The sequence below is a fragment of the Cibotium barometz genome, chromosome 40 (assembly GCF_041138505.1).
Source record: "Cibotium barometz isolate CiBa-2024 chromosome 40, ASM4113850v1, whole genome shotgun sequence".
In the NCBI taxonomy this organism is placed as follows: Eukaryota; Viridiplantae; Streptophyta; class Polypodiopsida; order Cyatheales; family Cibotiaceae; genus Cibotium; species Cibotium barometz.
Window position 1 is genome coordinate 24,866,341 of NC_141085.1, and position 12,490 is coordinate 24,878,830.

The 12,490-nt window shown below is 37.2% G+C and overlaps 1 protein-coding gene across 4 annotated transcripts in view; it reads right to left on the reverse strand.

Moving 5' to 3' along the window:
• Positions 1–774, reverse strand: part of LOC147615343 (uncharacterized) — a 42,463-nt gene extending 41,689 nt beyond the window's left edge. Inside the window, exon 1 of one of the 4 annotated variants that reach the window (XM_086779428.1) lies at positions 626–774. The gene's annotated coding sequence lies outside the window, so the exon portion shown is untranslated. Of the gene's footprint in view, positions 1–596 lie in introns of all 4 variants that reach the window. The other 3 variants (XM_086779425.1, XM_086779427.1, XM_086779426.1) reach the window with 3 other exon arrangements.
• Positions 775–12,490: the final 11,716 nt, after the last annotated feature.

A 12,490-nucleotide genomic window follows, 5' to 3' on the forward strand; every position in this document is an offset into this window, starting at 1 on the left:
CACGGGAGCTCCCTTCACTGAGTGAACCCCTCAACCACTAGGCCACGCTGCAATTGGCGACTTACATGAGTTTTGCCTAGACAGAGACCTTAAAAATGAGTCAGCACAAAAACCACTTATGATGACCCAGACAATCCTTACTTCCTTCTTTGTGGGAGACATATGATACCGATCACAAGACCAACCAAATAGAGCTCTCATTGAGGCCCAACCACAGAGGACTTCTCTCAGGACATCTAAAAGACTACCAGCATCCTGCAGACCCCAGATTTGAGTAGCCACATCCATGGACCATAACCAAAAGGAGATCACAAAGAGCTCAGAGTAGGCACCAACGGCACTGCTCAAAAAGAGGGCAAACACTGAAAGACACGAGGGTCTACATGTATGAAGACCTCACACCAATGCAAATCAAACATAGAAGGGATGTCTAAAACAAGTGCAAGCAGCTAGGGATCAGACATCATAAGTGTGTGTGTATATATATATGTCATGCCTCAAAATCCAGCAAAGACCACTCTACAGAAAATGGGTTATCAAACATGATTAAAAGCGATTAGAAGGATAAGCCTTTACAGTGAAATGTATGGATTAACCTGATTGAAGAGCAAGTACGGGAGCTTACCGTGCTCGGTATGTGGAGATTCAACTGGCTTGTGCCGTCATGTAAAGACTGCGAGAGATTAAAAAACAACCCATTAACCCATTGTCTAAACTCGCATTAGATTGATTAAAGTATGTTGTCATCTCAAAGCATAGCTCTAAGCTGAAGTGCCGTGTCCGAGTGTAGTCCTGTGATCGTGAAGTGCGTGGAAAGTAGAGCCATTAAGTCAAAGGAAAACGGGGGGAGCGTAAAAACGTCAAAACGTGCGTGAGGCCGGACGGACAAGGGCCCACGCGTCAACGTGTGTAGCCCACCCTACCTCTTAAATGAGCATTCGTGTGAAACCGTCAACACCCCACCTCACAAATGAGCATTCGTGTGAAACCGCCAAGGATGGTCCTTCTTCACACACATGGGCCCAAGCGTCAACGTGTGTAGCCCACCCACCTCACAAATGAGCATTCGTGTGAAACCGCCAACGATGGTCCTCCCCAAACCCTTCCCCACTCCCCGCCGTGACGTCAGTTGAGTCCAACATTGGACTCAATTGTGCACTCACGTGTCAAAGCTGCATTAGATGAGTGAATCTCCATTGTGATGAAGTGGCACAACACATGGGAGAAATTTAAACACCTTGAACCATAACATCCCTTTAGGAAGTGCATCCCTCTGGTTATAGTCACTTGGGTTGTTTAGTTCTTATGGGTAGACTCTCTCTCTCTCTCTCTCTCCCTCTCTCACCATTAGCTTTTTGGCTCATTCAAAACTTTCATGGCCACTCCTCTTCCATGCTATTGATTCCCTTGTCTCATTTCACAACCATATTGTATGGGGTATCTTTAAAGTTACATCGACATGAACAATAATATTTTTACTCCATGGTCTATTCTCAAATGTAGCTTCTTCTTCCTTTTTGGCTCATTCAAAACTTTCATGGCCACTCCTCTTCCATGCTATTGATTCCCTTGTCTCATTTCACAACCATATTGTATGGGGTATCTTTAAAGTTACATCGACATGAACAATAATATTTTTACTCCATGGTCTATTCTCAAATGTAGCTTCATCTTCTTTAAAATGTTATGACCTTTTGTTTCTACTTCATTAAAACCCTTTTTTCATACCCAACTAATCTATATATGATTTTCTCTACATCACTATCAATGTCATCCACGCACTACATTGCTCAGTATGCCATTCTTAAATTAACTTTATTTTTTAAATTTTAACCCTTTTTCACAATCATGAAATACGAACATCCCTTGAACCTTAAAATTCCTTTTCGCATTTCACTTTCAAAGCTTTAAAGTTACATTTAAAAATGTTGTGAAAGGCCACCTTTCAAAGCTTCACAAGTTACGTTTCACTTTCAAAGCTTTAAAGTTACATTTCGAGATGTTGTGAAAAGCCACCTTTCAAAAAGAATTATCTTATTAATCAGATTACTTACAAGAGTAGCCTATGTTATTGCTACAAATATTAAGAGGGATAAGAGAAAAAAGATACCAAGATTGGCACTAAAAACATGCTAACACATTTTACATTCCATATTTTATTGCAATACAACACATTGGCATCCCCCTTTCTCATTAGTGCATAAATGTCCCTAGTTTTTCCCTCCTTTAGTTTGACACCATTGATCCAAGACCAATCCTTGATCCAGACTGAAGTGTCAGTTGCTGTGGAACATAATTCACTATGCAGCACCTCCAACACCTGAGCCATCAAGTCTCTCTCCCTCCTATTTAGTTGAAATTCCAAAGATAACAAGTTCACCTCTTTCCACCCAACCAGATCCATATCTGTGTCCCAGTCTGGTCAAAGCGATGGGGAATGCTGGAAAAACAGTCCCCCCGTGGTTGCACTACAGATGCCATGATGGAGGCTTGCCTACTACTAGGGTATCATATCCCTTGGGAACAATCTTGCTTCTTGTGTGAGGATGAAAGATCGGAGTTTTTATGTAAAATCTTGAATGAGGTGAAAAAAGAGAGTGGTATTCTGGCTCTGGTTGTATAATAGCTTTGGTACAGTTAATATAAATAAATATTATTGGTCCCAAAAAAAAACATTGTATAACACAAGGGATGAGAAAATTAGTTTTTAATCAAGATGTTGGCTCATGCCAACCAATGATCCAATGTATAAACCTATAGCTTGTAAAATTCTTCGCACTGTGTTTGATGTTATTTTGGAGGAGGTAAAGCAAACATGCTCTCACCTTTTCTTACAACAAGAAACTATAAGCATAGTCAATGTTTGAACAAATGCTCTAAATGTTTTGCACATTTTATTGAAACATTTTATGCGTAGTCAATGCTTGAACAAATTCTCTAAATGTTATTGAAAGATGCACTAGTAACTGTACAAACTATTAACTTTTGTATAGGATGGGTTAATCAAAGCTATATTATGTGATTGATCCTTTCAAAACTATTAACCTATAATATCCATCCTTACCCACTCTACTAAATAATGGGTAAGTCAAATCTATACTATTGTGCTCCTTAGATGAGTGAATTTTGATAAATTCCTCCCCACATATCTTTGTCCATATTTTCAAAGCACATTTAAAGTAAGTTTTTAAACAATATCAAAAATAGAACTAATTAATTCATTGATCTTTAAAAATTGCATTCACACCATATTCCTCTTTAATCAAATCAGTTGTTCCGAAAGAGAGGGTAGTTAAGCTAAACCTATGATGTAAGGCAAACTAAGATGAATACACTTCAAAATGTGACTTCAAGCATGTGATTGATGCTTACATCTACACATGTCCACAACTTCTTTTTAGAGCCTCACATTGATGCTTACAACTACACATGTATAGCTAAACAATTAAAAAGAACCGCACATGGGTAGAAAACATGGACTTTTTGTTTCACATGCCCTGCACATTTTCCAAAGCAAAGGTAGGTGATTTTAGTGCATGCAAACCCCCAAGTGCTAAAATATAAGTGTCTAATAGGCATAATATAATATAGTTCTTAGATGGTGTAATTAGGGCGCGCGGGGGGGGGGGGGGGGGGGGGGGGGGGGAGGAGGAGTAAACATAGTTAAAGTGCTTCAAGAAAGGAGGGCATGACACGCTTTTCAAATTTTGAATAAACATAATAAGAGGTGTGAGACTATTTGTCAAGCTATGATTGCTGCATATAGATCAATAAAAGGCTAAAGCCCTTATTGCAATATTAGGATAATCACTCCACAAGCCCACGTGCATGTGTGTGTGTGTTTGTGTGTGTGTGTGTGTGTGTGTGAGAGAGAGAGAGAGAGAGAGAGGCAAGGTCCCTTCTTGTCTAAACAAACATATTAAGAAATTTATTGAATTTCTTGACATACTATCAAGGAATTCACAACAAGGTTGAGTATCAAGGATATATAAATAAAATTTTAATGAAGCAATCAAATAAATATATCACATGTTTAACCTAGTAAATATGGGTAATCATGGGATGAATATAAGGTCAACAAATAGAAATGATTTGTTGATCTTAGAAAATTTCAATGAAGCTAATCAAATAAATATGTCACACGTTTAACCTAGTAAATATGGGTAATCATGGATTGATATAAGATCAACTAATAGAATTGTAATATAGCAAACAAGTTGATTACAATGTATCTAGTATTAGATCAACAATGGCGGTTGATCATCCTCTATCTTTTCCTTATTGTTGGTTGTGAATATTTCTTAGTGCAAGGCTTCTAGGAATCATTTGACATTGATGTGTATATGTATAGGTTTGGAGGGAGATTATGGAGAAAAAACCATGGTCACTCTTTAGTGTAACCCTCGGGGGAAATCAATATAGCTATGAATACCATTAACTACATTCAAAAGAGGATATTCTTATAGGAAATTCATGTGGCAACCTCCTCTTTGGAAGCATCTAATAGGTAGTTAGAATTATACATATGGAATTTTGAGATAGGTTCTGGGAGGAGAGAGGCACTCTACATTCTTTAGCTAGCCATTGACACTTGGTGGGCATACTTTTTTGGTACTTGTGTATGTGGGCTTTTTGTGTATTTATAGCTCTATATGGTCACATATCTATTAAGCATCTTTTAGTCAATAATTGTACATAAAGTCTATAAATATTAGTGATACTGAGGACCTTGTTAGTTGGTGTTCTTGACTATTAATGAGACTATATGATACATTTTATGTGAGGTCAAAGGTCTCGTTTAGTTATATTTTTACATATATAAATATTAAATTCTTCTTTTAAAAAAATAAAAGTATCTTGTATGATGGATAAGCATAAACTCTATCATGCATTGATAAATTAAGAAGAATTAGTACTAAATAAGAAGACAAAAATATTCTTCACATAAGCAGTAAGGAAAACATAAACCCAATGACATTCATAAGAGAATTCATGCTATTCAGTTGAAATTGGAGTCAAAATTTGAGTTCAAAAGAAACAAGAAGAGAATATCAGTAATTTGAGAAAATCCATTTGTGTATGTGTGTGTGTGTGTGGGGGGGGGGGGGGCATGAGGGAGAGAGAGAGAGAGAGAGAGAGAGAGAGAGAGAGAGAGAGAGAGAGAGAGAGAGAGAGAGAGAGAATGAGCCCAAAACTTGCAAAGTAGACATAAGAAAACTTTTATATGTTTTAGAACATATGCATAGACATATTATAATGCAATAGGGAGATGAAGTGAGGGAGATATTGTGCGTGCCTTGGTGAAAGAGGAAGTGTGTGAAGAGAAGAAACAAAAGGGGAGAGAGTGGATGATATTTTTTACCACTCTCGTTTGAAATTTGAAATTATTGATAATGGGTGGTAAATTTTTTATTTTTTATTTTTTTTCTATTGTAGTTTTTGTTAGCGTCGCTATTAACATTGTTAAAGCATCATTAAAAAACAAGGCTTTTTTACAACAAAATAAAGATGCCATAACTTTACATTTATTGAGTCCTATATTGGACTAGAATTGAATCAAATTGAGCAATATATGAGCCCATAATTTTGGAGCAATTGAGTATCTTTAGACCTTAATTAAGCCCAAGTGCATAATAATCAAGTCGAATTAAATTAGACCATAATTTTAGTCCAATCAAGAAATACTTGATTCCAACAAATCTTGGCTCACAAGGGCCTCTATAATGGCCTACTCTTTTTTATATCAAACTATTAGATTCTAAAATTTGGGCTCTACAATGAGCCACTCCTTTTGTTCCAATCCTCTAATTAAGGGTTCCCCAAGAAGAAGAGTATAATGATCCATTTTAAAAATATGTATATAATCCTCTTAAAATAAGCTCCCCTTTATCTGTTATGGCCCACTCTTTTTTATTGTAATCCTCGTAAAGAAGAGTTAATAGCAATCATTTTTCAATCTAGGCTTTGGTCCATATATTTAGTTCCATGAAGAAGAGTCGTATAGTAATGTGGACAAAGGATCAAGTGTAGCTTTGGTACACAAATATGGGTTCTAAGAAGAAGAGGAGCACACTAAAGTGGATAAAGGATCAAGTGTAGCTTTGGTACAAAAATATGGGTTAATAAGTATGATCTTATGGGCGAGAGGCAAAGTAGGCCTTATGGTTAATCATCAGCCCAAGAATCTTTAAATTGATCAAGTGACAATTTGTGCTCAACTACTGCAAATTTATTCACATAACTCAAGTAACCCTTCTCACTTTTTCTTAGTGCTCATTTTGCTTGTGTATATGATAATAATGGATGCAATTCATGTGTAAGATCACTTTTAAGTGTTAAAGTTTCATCATTATGTGTAATCCACATTGTATGAGTGTCATAATCAATTTATAAGTTAAACTAATGATAAAAAGCATGCCTAAGATGATATCACAGTGTGCACATTGACTATCATAATCGATTTATAAGTTAAACTAATTCTAAAAAAGCAATGATAAGATGATATCACTAGTGTGCAAAGGTGTAATTAATAAATTTCTTTTCTCTTTATAAGGACCAATCATGATTTCTAATTGATGAACATCTTTAGTGCTATTATATAACGTGTACCTTGAAATGCACACTTGACCTCATAAAGAGATGGAGCCATTGCAACTTCTTAACAGCACATTCGAAAATAAAATCGTGGGTACTCTCATCATCATACAACACTATGACATTATGACCATTGATTTTTAGCCTTCATTTTAATCAATGAATAAGCCAAATCAGGGTTACTTGGCATATCGCTTTGGTCTCCATTACCATCTGTTATAGAGTGGAGACAAAGGTAGTATGCAAACACATATACATCAAGCAAGGAGAGATAGAGAAAGCACAGCACTCAAAGTAGTAAAAGTGAGAGAAGTAAAAGTGAAGTGACATGATAAGGTCACGTACAAATACTCATAACAATGTATACACACACTCGGAGGAAAAAACCTCCTAATGAGGAAAAAAGCTTCCCATCCCATTATTAACCTACATCCAAACAGCACTACCATAACAAATCCCCCATGTAGTAGTGATGATACAAACATGTACAGGGATCATGTGGTTGATAAATCCCCAAATGGAAATAAGCCTACAGCTTTGCAAAAAACTTCAAACTTCTCTCGCAAGTGAGCCTTCGCGTGAACATATCTATTGCCACATTATTATGTTTGTGTAGAGACATAAGCCAAGCTAATCTCTCCTGTAATGAGCCTCTCCCTGACATAATGATAATGCACCAAAAGGCTTTTGAGCCATACACACTCCATAGTCATAGCTATAAAGGACGCCGTGTACTCAACTTCATAACTTAAAGTCACCACACTGTTGGGTACTTCTTGTTGAGCCATGATATACATGAATCACCAAGATAAAAGAAAAAGTCAGTAGTGGTGCCATAACATTCATGTAATCGGAGTCACTTAAAGCATACAACTATCACCCCCCTTAGCATAGAATAGGCTAAAGGATTGAGTGTCCTGTAAGTAACAGATTATTGGCTTTCCAGCCTACTAATACTTACTTGGATTATGCATAAACTTGCTTAGCTCTACTGGGAGACCCCAAAAACTGAATGTATGGCCTTGCATTACATAGATAGATGAGGCACCCAACAACTTACTAATAAAACGATGCATCAAATGGTTCACTTATATCCTAGAGACTGAGCCTAGAACCTATCTCTATTGGTATAGAAATAGGCTTATAGTCTTCAAGACCAAACTGTGTAAGCAGTATGTGTATATACTTTGAGTGCAACATCACAATACCATCATCATGCTCCATTAAACCATATGCCCAAATAACAATGCCACGAGTCCAAATCTATTATCTCAAGTGATACATAATTCAGCCTTGAGAATGCTGAAATCTTCTCCTCATTTTAGGGCGTGTGAGTAGTATGTCATCAACGTATAAAAAACAATGACCAAAAAAGAATTCTTGCTCCTTTTTACATAGAGGATACTCTCAGTTGAACTATTGTAAAAACTATTTGCAATCAAAGTATGCATTTATCTTCTCATACTATGCTCTAGGAGCTTACTTTATAAATATTTTATTAACTTGCATACTTTAGACTCATGTCCCTTGTCAAGAGAACCATGAAGATGAGATTCATAAACATCCTCATGTCCCTTCTCAACAAAATCACAAAGCTGAGATACATAAACCTCCTCATACAAATCACCATTCAAGAAGACACTCTTGATTGATGTATATTCTGACCATTAAGATTTGGAAACTCCGATATAATCTTTGCCTTTTAAGGTGCAACAAAGTGCAAAAATTCAAGTGAACAAAGCGGGCATGCCATAGCTCTAAGCCACTCATAGCACATGTGCTGGCAGTAAACTGAACAAGCATTATGTGCTAATCTGTCATATATATCAAACTTATAAAGCCCATGGCTTAGAGTATCGCATATATCATGACCATCACTCCAGTCATGAATTGTGCACCTGCCACCATCAATAATATTGACCACCACTAGGCATGTCCTAGAAATTGTAGAAGATTGACATTAACAAGAATTTTGAGAGAGTGATTGTCCCACCATTTATAGTGTGAGCACAATCTTACCAACTCCTTTCATTGGATATAAGGAGTTGTTTGTACATGTGACTATTCCTCCTTGAGGAGCAGACTCAAGGGAGAAAAACAAATCACACATGCTTGCTAACACCACTATCAAAATACCAAGCATGCATACATCATGGACAGAAGGGTCATAATTGTAGTGCATAATGAATGCCCAGTCATCCTATGCATAGTTCATTGACTCTTTCTTTTCGGTGCTTGGTGTCGATACATTAGCCACATCCATGCCTCACTCTTTCTTCTTCTCCTTCACTATCCTTTTTTTACATTCATAGATATAATGGCTTAGTTTTTTAATAATATTTGCTTTTTTCCTTTCTTCTTGAGCTTATCACCCCCCTTATTGACATCCTTACTACTAGAAGACTGGCTGACTTTACCTTTGGCAATCTTTAAAAAAACTTTGCCTTTACCTTTTTTAGTGGCAGTGAATGCTTGATCTCCCACATGTATACTAGTTTGGGTTTGCCGAGATTGATCTAGGCCTCATCAATATATGCAAGCTGCTCTAAAATCTTTGATCCTTGTGAAAAACGTATCCATTAATTATCCCTCATTCATATGCTCGGACTCTAACTACTTCCATAAGAAGGAGGCCACTTGGGCCCTCGTTATGCTAGTAAAGCGCAATAAGCATATCCCAAGCCTCCTTGGTAGTTTTATATGAGTGAATATAAGGAATAATTATCCTTTTGTGGAAAGTACCACCGGTGTATGTGCCTTTGCATGTCTACTACCCCACCTTCCTTGTTCTTTTATGGGAGGTACAGAGGTGGATGCAACAGTTACATCTAAACTAGAATCACCATCCAAAGTACTTATACAGTCTTGTGTTGGCAAGACAGGGTGTGCCTTAATGTTAGTAACAAGATTCCAAAGCCCTTTAGCAACCAATACATGATGTATCATATAGAACCACAATGGATGCGAGTGTTCCTCAATGCTAATAATAACATTCTAAAGCCCTTTGGCAAACCAATACATGACACATCATATAGGACCACAATGGGTGTACCTCAATGCCAATAACAATATTCCAAAGCCCTTTGACAACCAATACATGAAACATCATATAGGACCACACTGGCCCTTAACGCTTAATCTCAGTGGAAGGCATCCCATCTACATCATTGCTTGCCATTTTAGATTACAGACTACAAATATCCCAATAACTTGTATGTACTATCACAATGCCTCATTGAATGCAACCAAGATAGCTACCAGTAGATCATTGATGATAAAGAAACCTACAAAGTGTATGAAAAATGACAAGGTGTAGAGTGTAGAAATGTTACTAGTAGGGATGAAAAAATCGATGACAATGATGAGACGATGTTGATGAAGCTGTTGATAATAAGCTCAAAGATGCTATAATGATGGAGAAGATGACCATATCTATACACCAAATGTATGTAAACTTATAATTGAACCAAGACATTTTGAATTGACACTCCTTGAGGATGTCTATAAAAACCTTATAGTAGCATACACGAACAAGCCGTGAATAACGCCCAAAATGGCCCAAAAAGGTACAAAAGTCCTGATACCTTCTCCACCACCAAAGAGGATAGCTTAATCCAAGACAATCATAAAATAATCATAACTCCTGCTAACATAGTTAACAACACACTATAGGGTATACCTTCTCCACCTAAGAGGATAGCTCAATCTACGACAATCATAAGAGCAAATCAAGGAGGTGATGAAGGAGGTGATGAGGGGGTGAGGATCAAGAGAACCTCCTTAATATGATACAATTAGAAGAGTAGCTCGAGGAGGTGATGACAAGGGCCAAGAGAACCTCCTATGATACCGATTGTTGGAGTTAAGACAAAGATAGCAACACACACTCAATTGTATTATAGCAGGTTCTCTTGGCCCTCACTCCCTCATTCACATCACCTCCTTTGTTTATCTCAGATTGCGCTATCCTCTTAGGTAAAGAAGGTATACCCTATAGTGTGTTGTTAGCTATGTTAACACCATCGTTGTGCACAACATATCCTCAAACCAATCTAGATCATAGCCACTATCATCGTTGAATTCTTCTTTAATGTTGTGAAGTTGAGCGACTAATGACAACTAGCGGTTTAGAATTCTTCCAACATTGAGCAACAAAGTGGCTCATGGTTGATTGCACTCATAACGTGTAGGGTGAGGCTTTTTGGCAACATTAGTGTTGTGATTATAGTCTTGGGATGAATTACATTGCTTTGATCATTAGAGTTCTTTACATTCTGAATGCAAGGAATGCATACATTGCTATTTCCTACCTGAAGCTTTCTATTTACATTAAAACTTAAAATAATGAGATCCACTAGGAGCATTGATGAAGGGATGAGAAAAAGGTTACTCGATTATTGATGAAGCTTGAGAATTGGTATTTATTTGGGTAACAAGCATTGGATTATCGAACGTTCTTATTTAAGCCTTTCTTTCTTTCTGCATCATCACGAGCTAAAGCAATAGCATCAGCAAAAGTGATGTAGGATTAAACACATTTACCTTGGCTTGTATGGTTTCTTAAGACTAGATTTGTATTGACATTGAAGATTATCTCCAAGCACCACTTCACAAGCATGTGAAGTTATATAGTAGAGTTTGCCAAACTTTTCGTTGTACTGAGGTATAGTCGAACATAGACCAAGTGTCCCATGCACGATGAGATTTGAGTACGATGGTATAGTCTCTTAGTCGAACATAGACCAAGTGTCCCATGCACGATGAGATTTGAGTACGATGGTAAAAAGCGTACTTTCACCTTGTGTTAGAACTCTTCCCCAGTAGTAGGCTTGTTAAGAATGTTCCAGGAACGTTTCACCAAAGTGAAGCACGTTCAACCATGTGGTTGGAAGCACACAATCTTATCTTTAATTGAAAAAGTCTCCTCAAACAAGTTTTCATCCAAATGACTCAACCATGAGAGCATAAGACGAGCATCTTTCTTGATATCAAATTTAATGAAAGAAAAAGTATAATGGCTAATGTTATTGCCATTTTTAGTTTCTTGAGTGTCGAAGGCAGCCTTGATGATCTTGGCAATACATGCAGTAGTAGGAACTTCATTAATATCAACAAGTCATTGCTTAAGGTCATGACACTTTTGTTCATATTGAAGTAATTGCTTAAGGAGTTAAATTCACTCAGTAAATGTCAGTTGGCAGAAGTGGGAAATTGGAAAATCCACCAGCTTGAACTTGATCATCTTGATTGTTGGTGTTGATGTTGGCAGTTCCAATACAATCGGCCAATAGAATCCATGGTGCGGGTTTAAGAAAAGTGTCAATAATTGTTAGAGAAGCTAGTTCTAGGTGGCAAGTTGGTCTTGCAACATGGCACACACACGTGTTGTGGTAATCTTTTTGAAGCTTCGCATTGCTCGTGGTCAAAGGAAGCATGTGCATAACCTCTTTGGGGTTTGGTACCATCGGTAACTCTTCTTTGATGGGAACATGAATGGGTAAGGCCACTGCAAATGGGCAAGGTACTACCTCTTACTGCTTGGCATCCAATGGCCTAATGAGGTCCACGTCTCCTAAGATAAAATGTTATAGCTAGCCTCACCATCAAACCAAGGTGAGCCACATAACTAAGTGATCTTTCTGGGGGAACTCTAACCCAAGGCGAGCTAGTTCCACTACTAGTTCTATTTCAGATACATTAAGCATAAATATGAATGTGATTTTGGCATAGTTATCATTTGAAAGTATTTAATTGCATTGCTTACATGCATATCCCAGATGAAAAGAGAAGGAAATTAGATACAAAGTTTGAAATATGTATATCCATTAGATATGGCTCACATTTCAAAGGTTATAGGGTGTATAATCCTAATTCCAAATTAGCTATATGTGTCAAG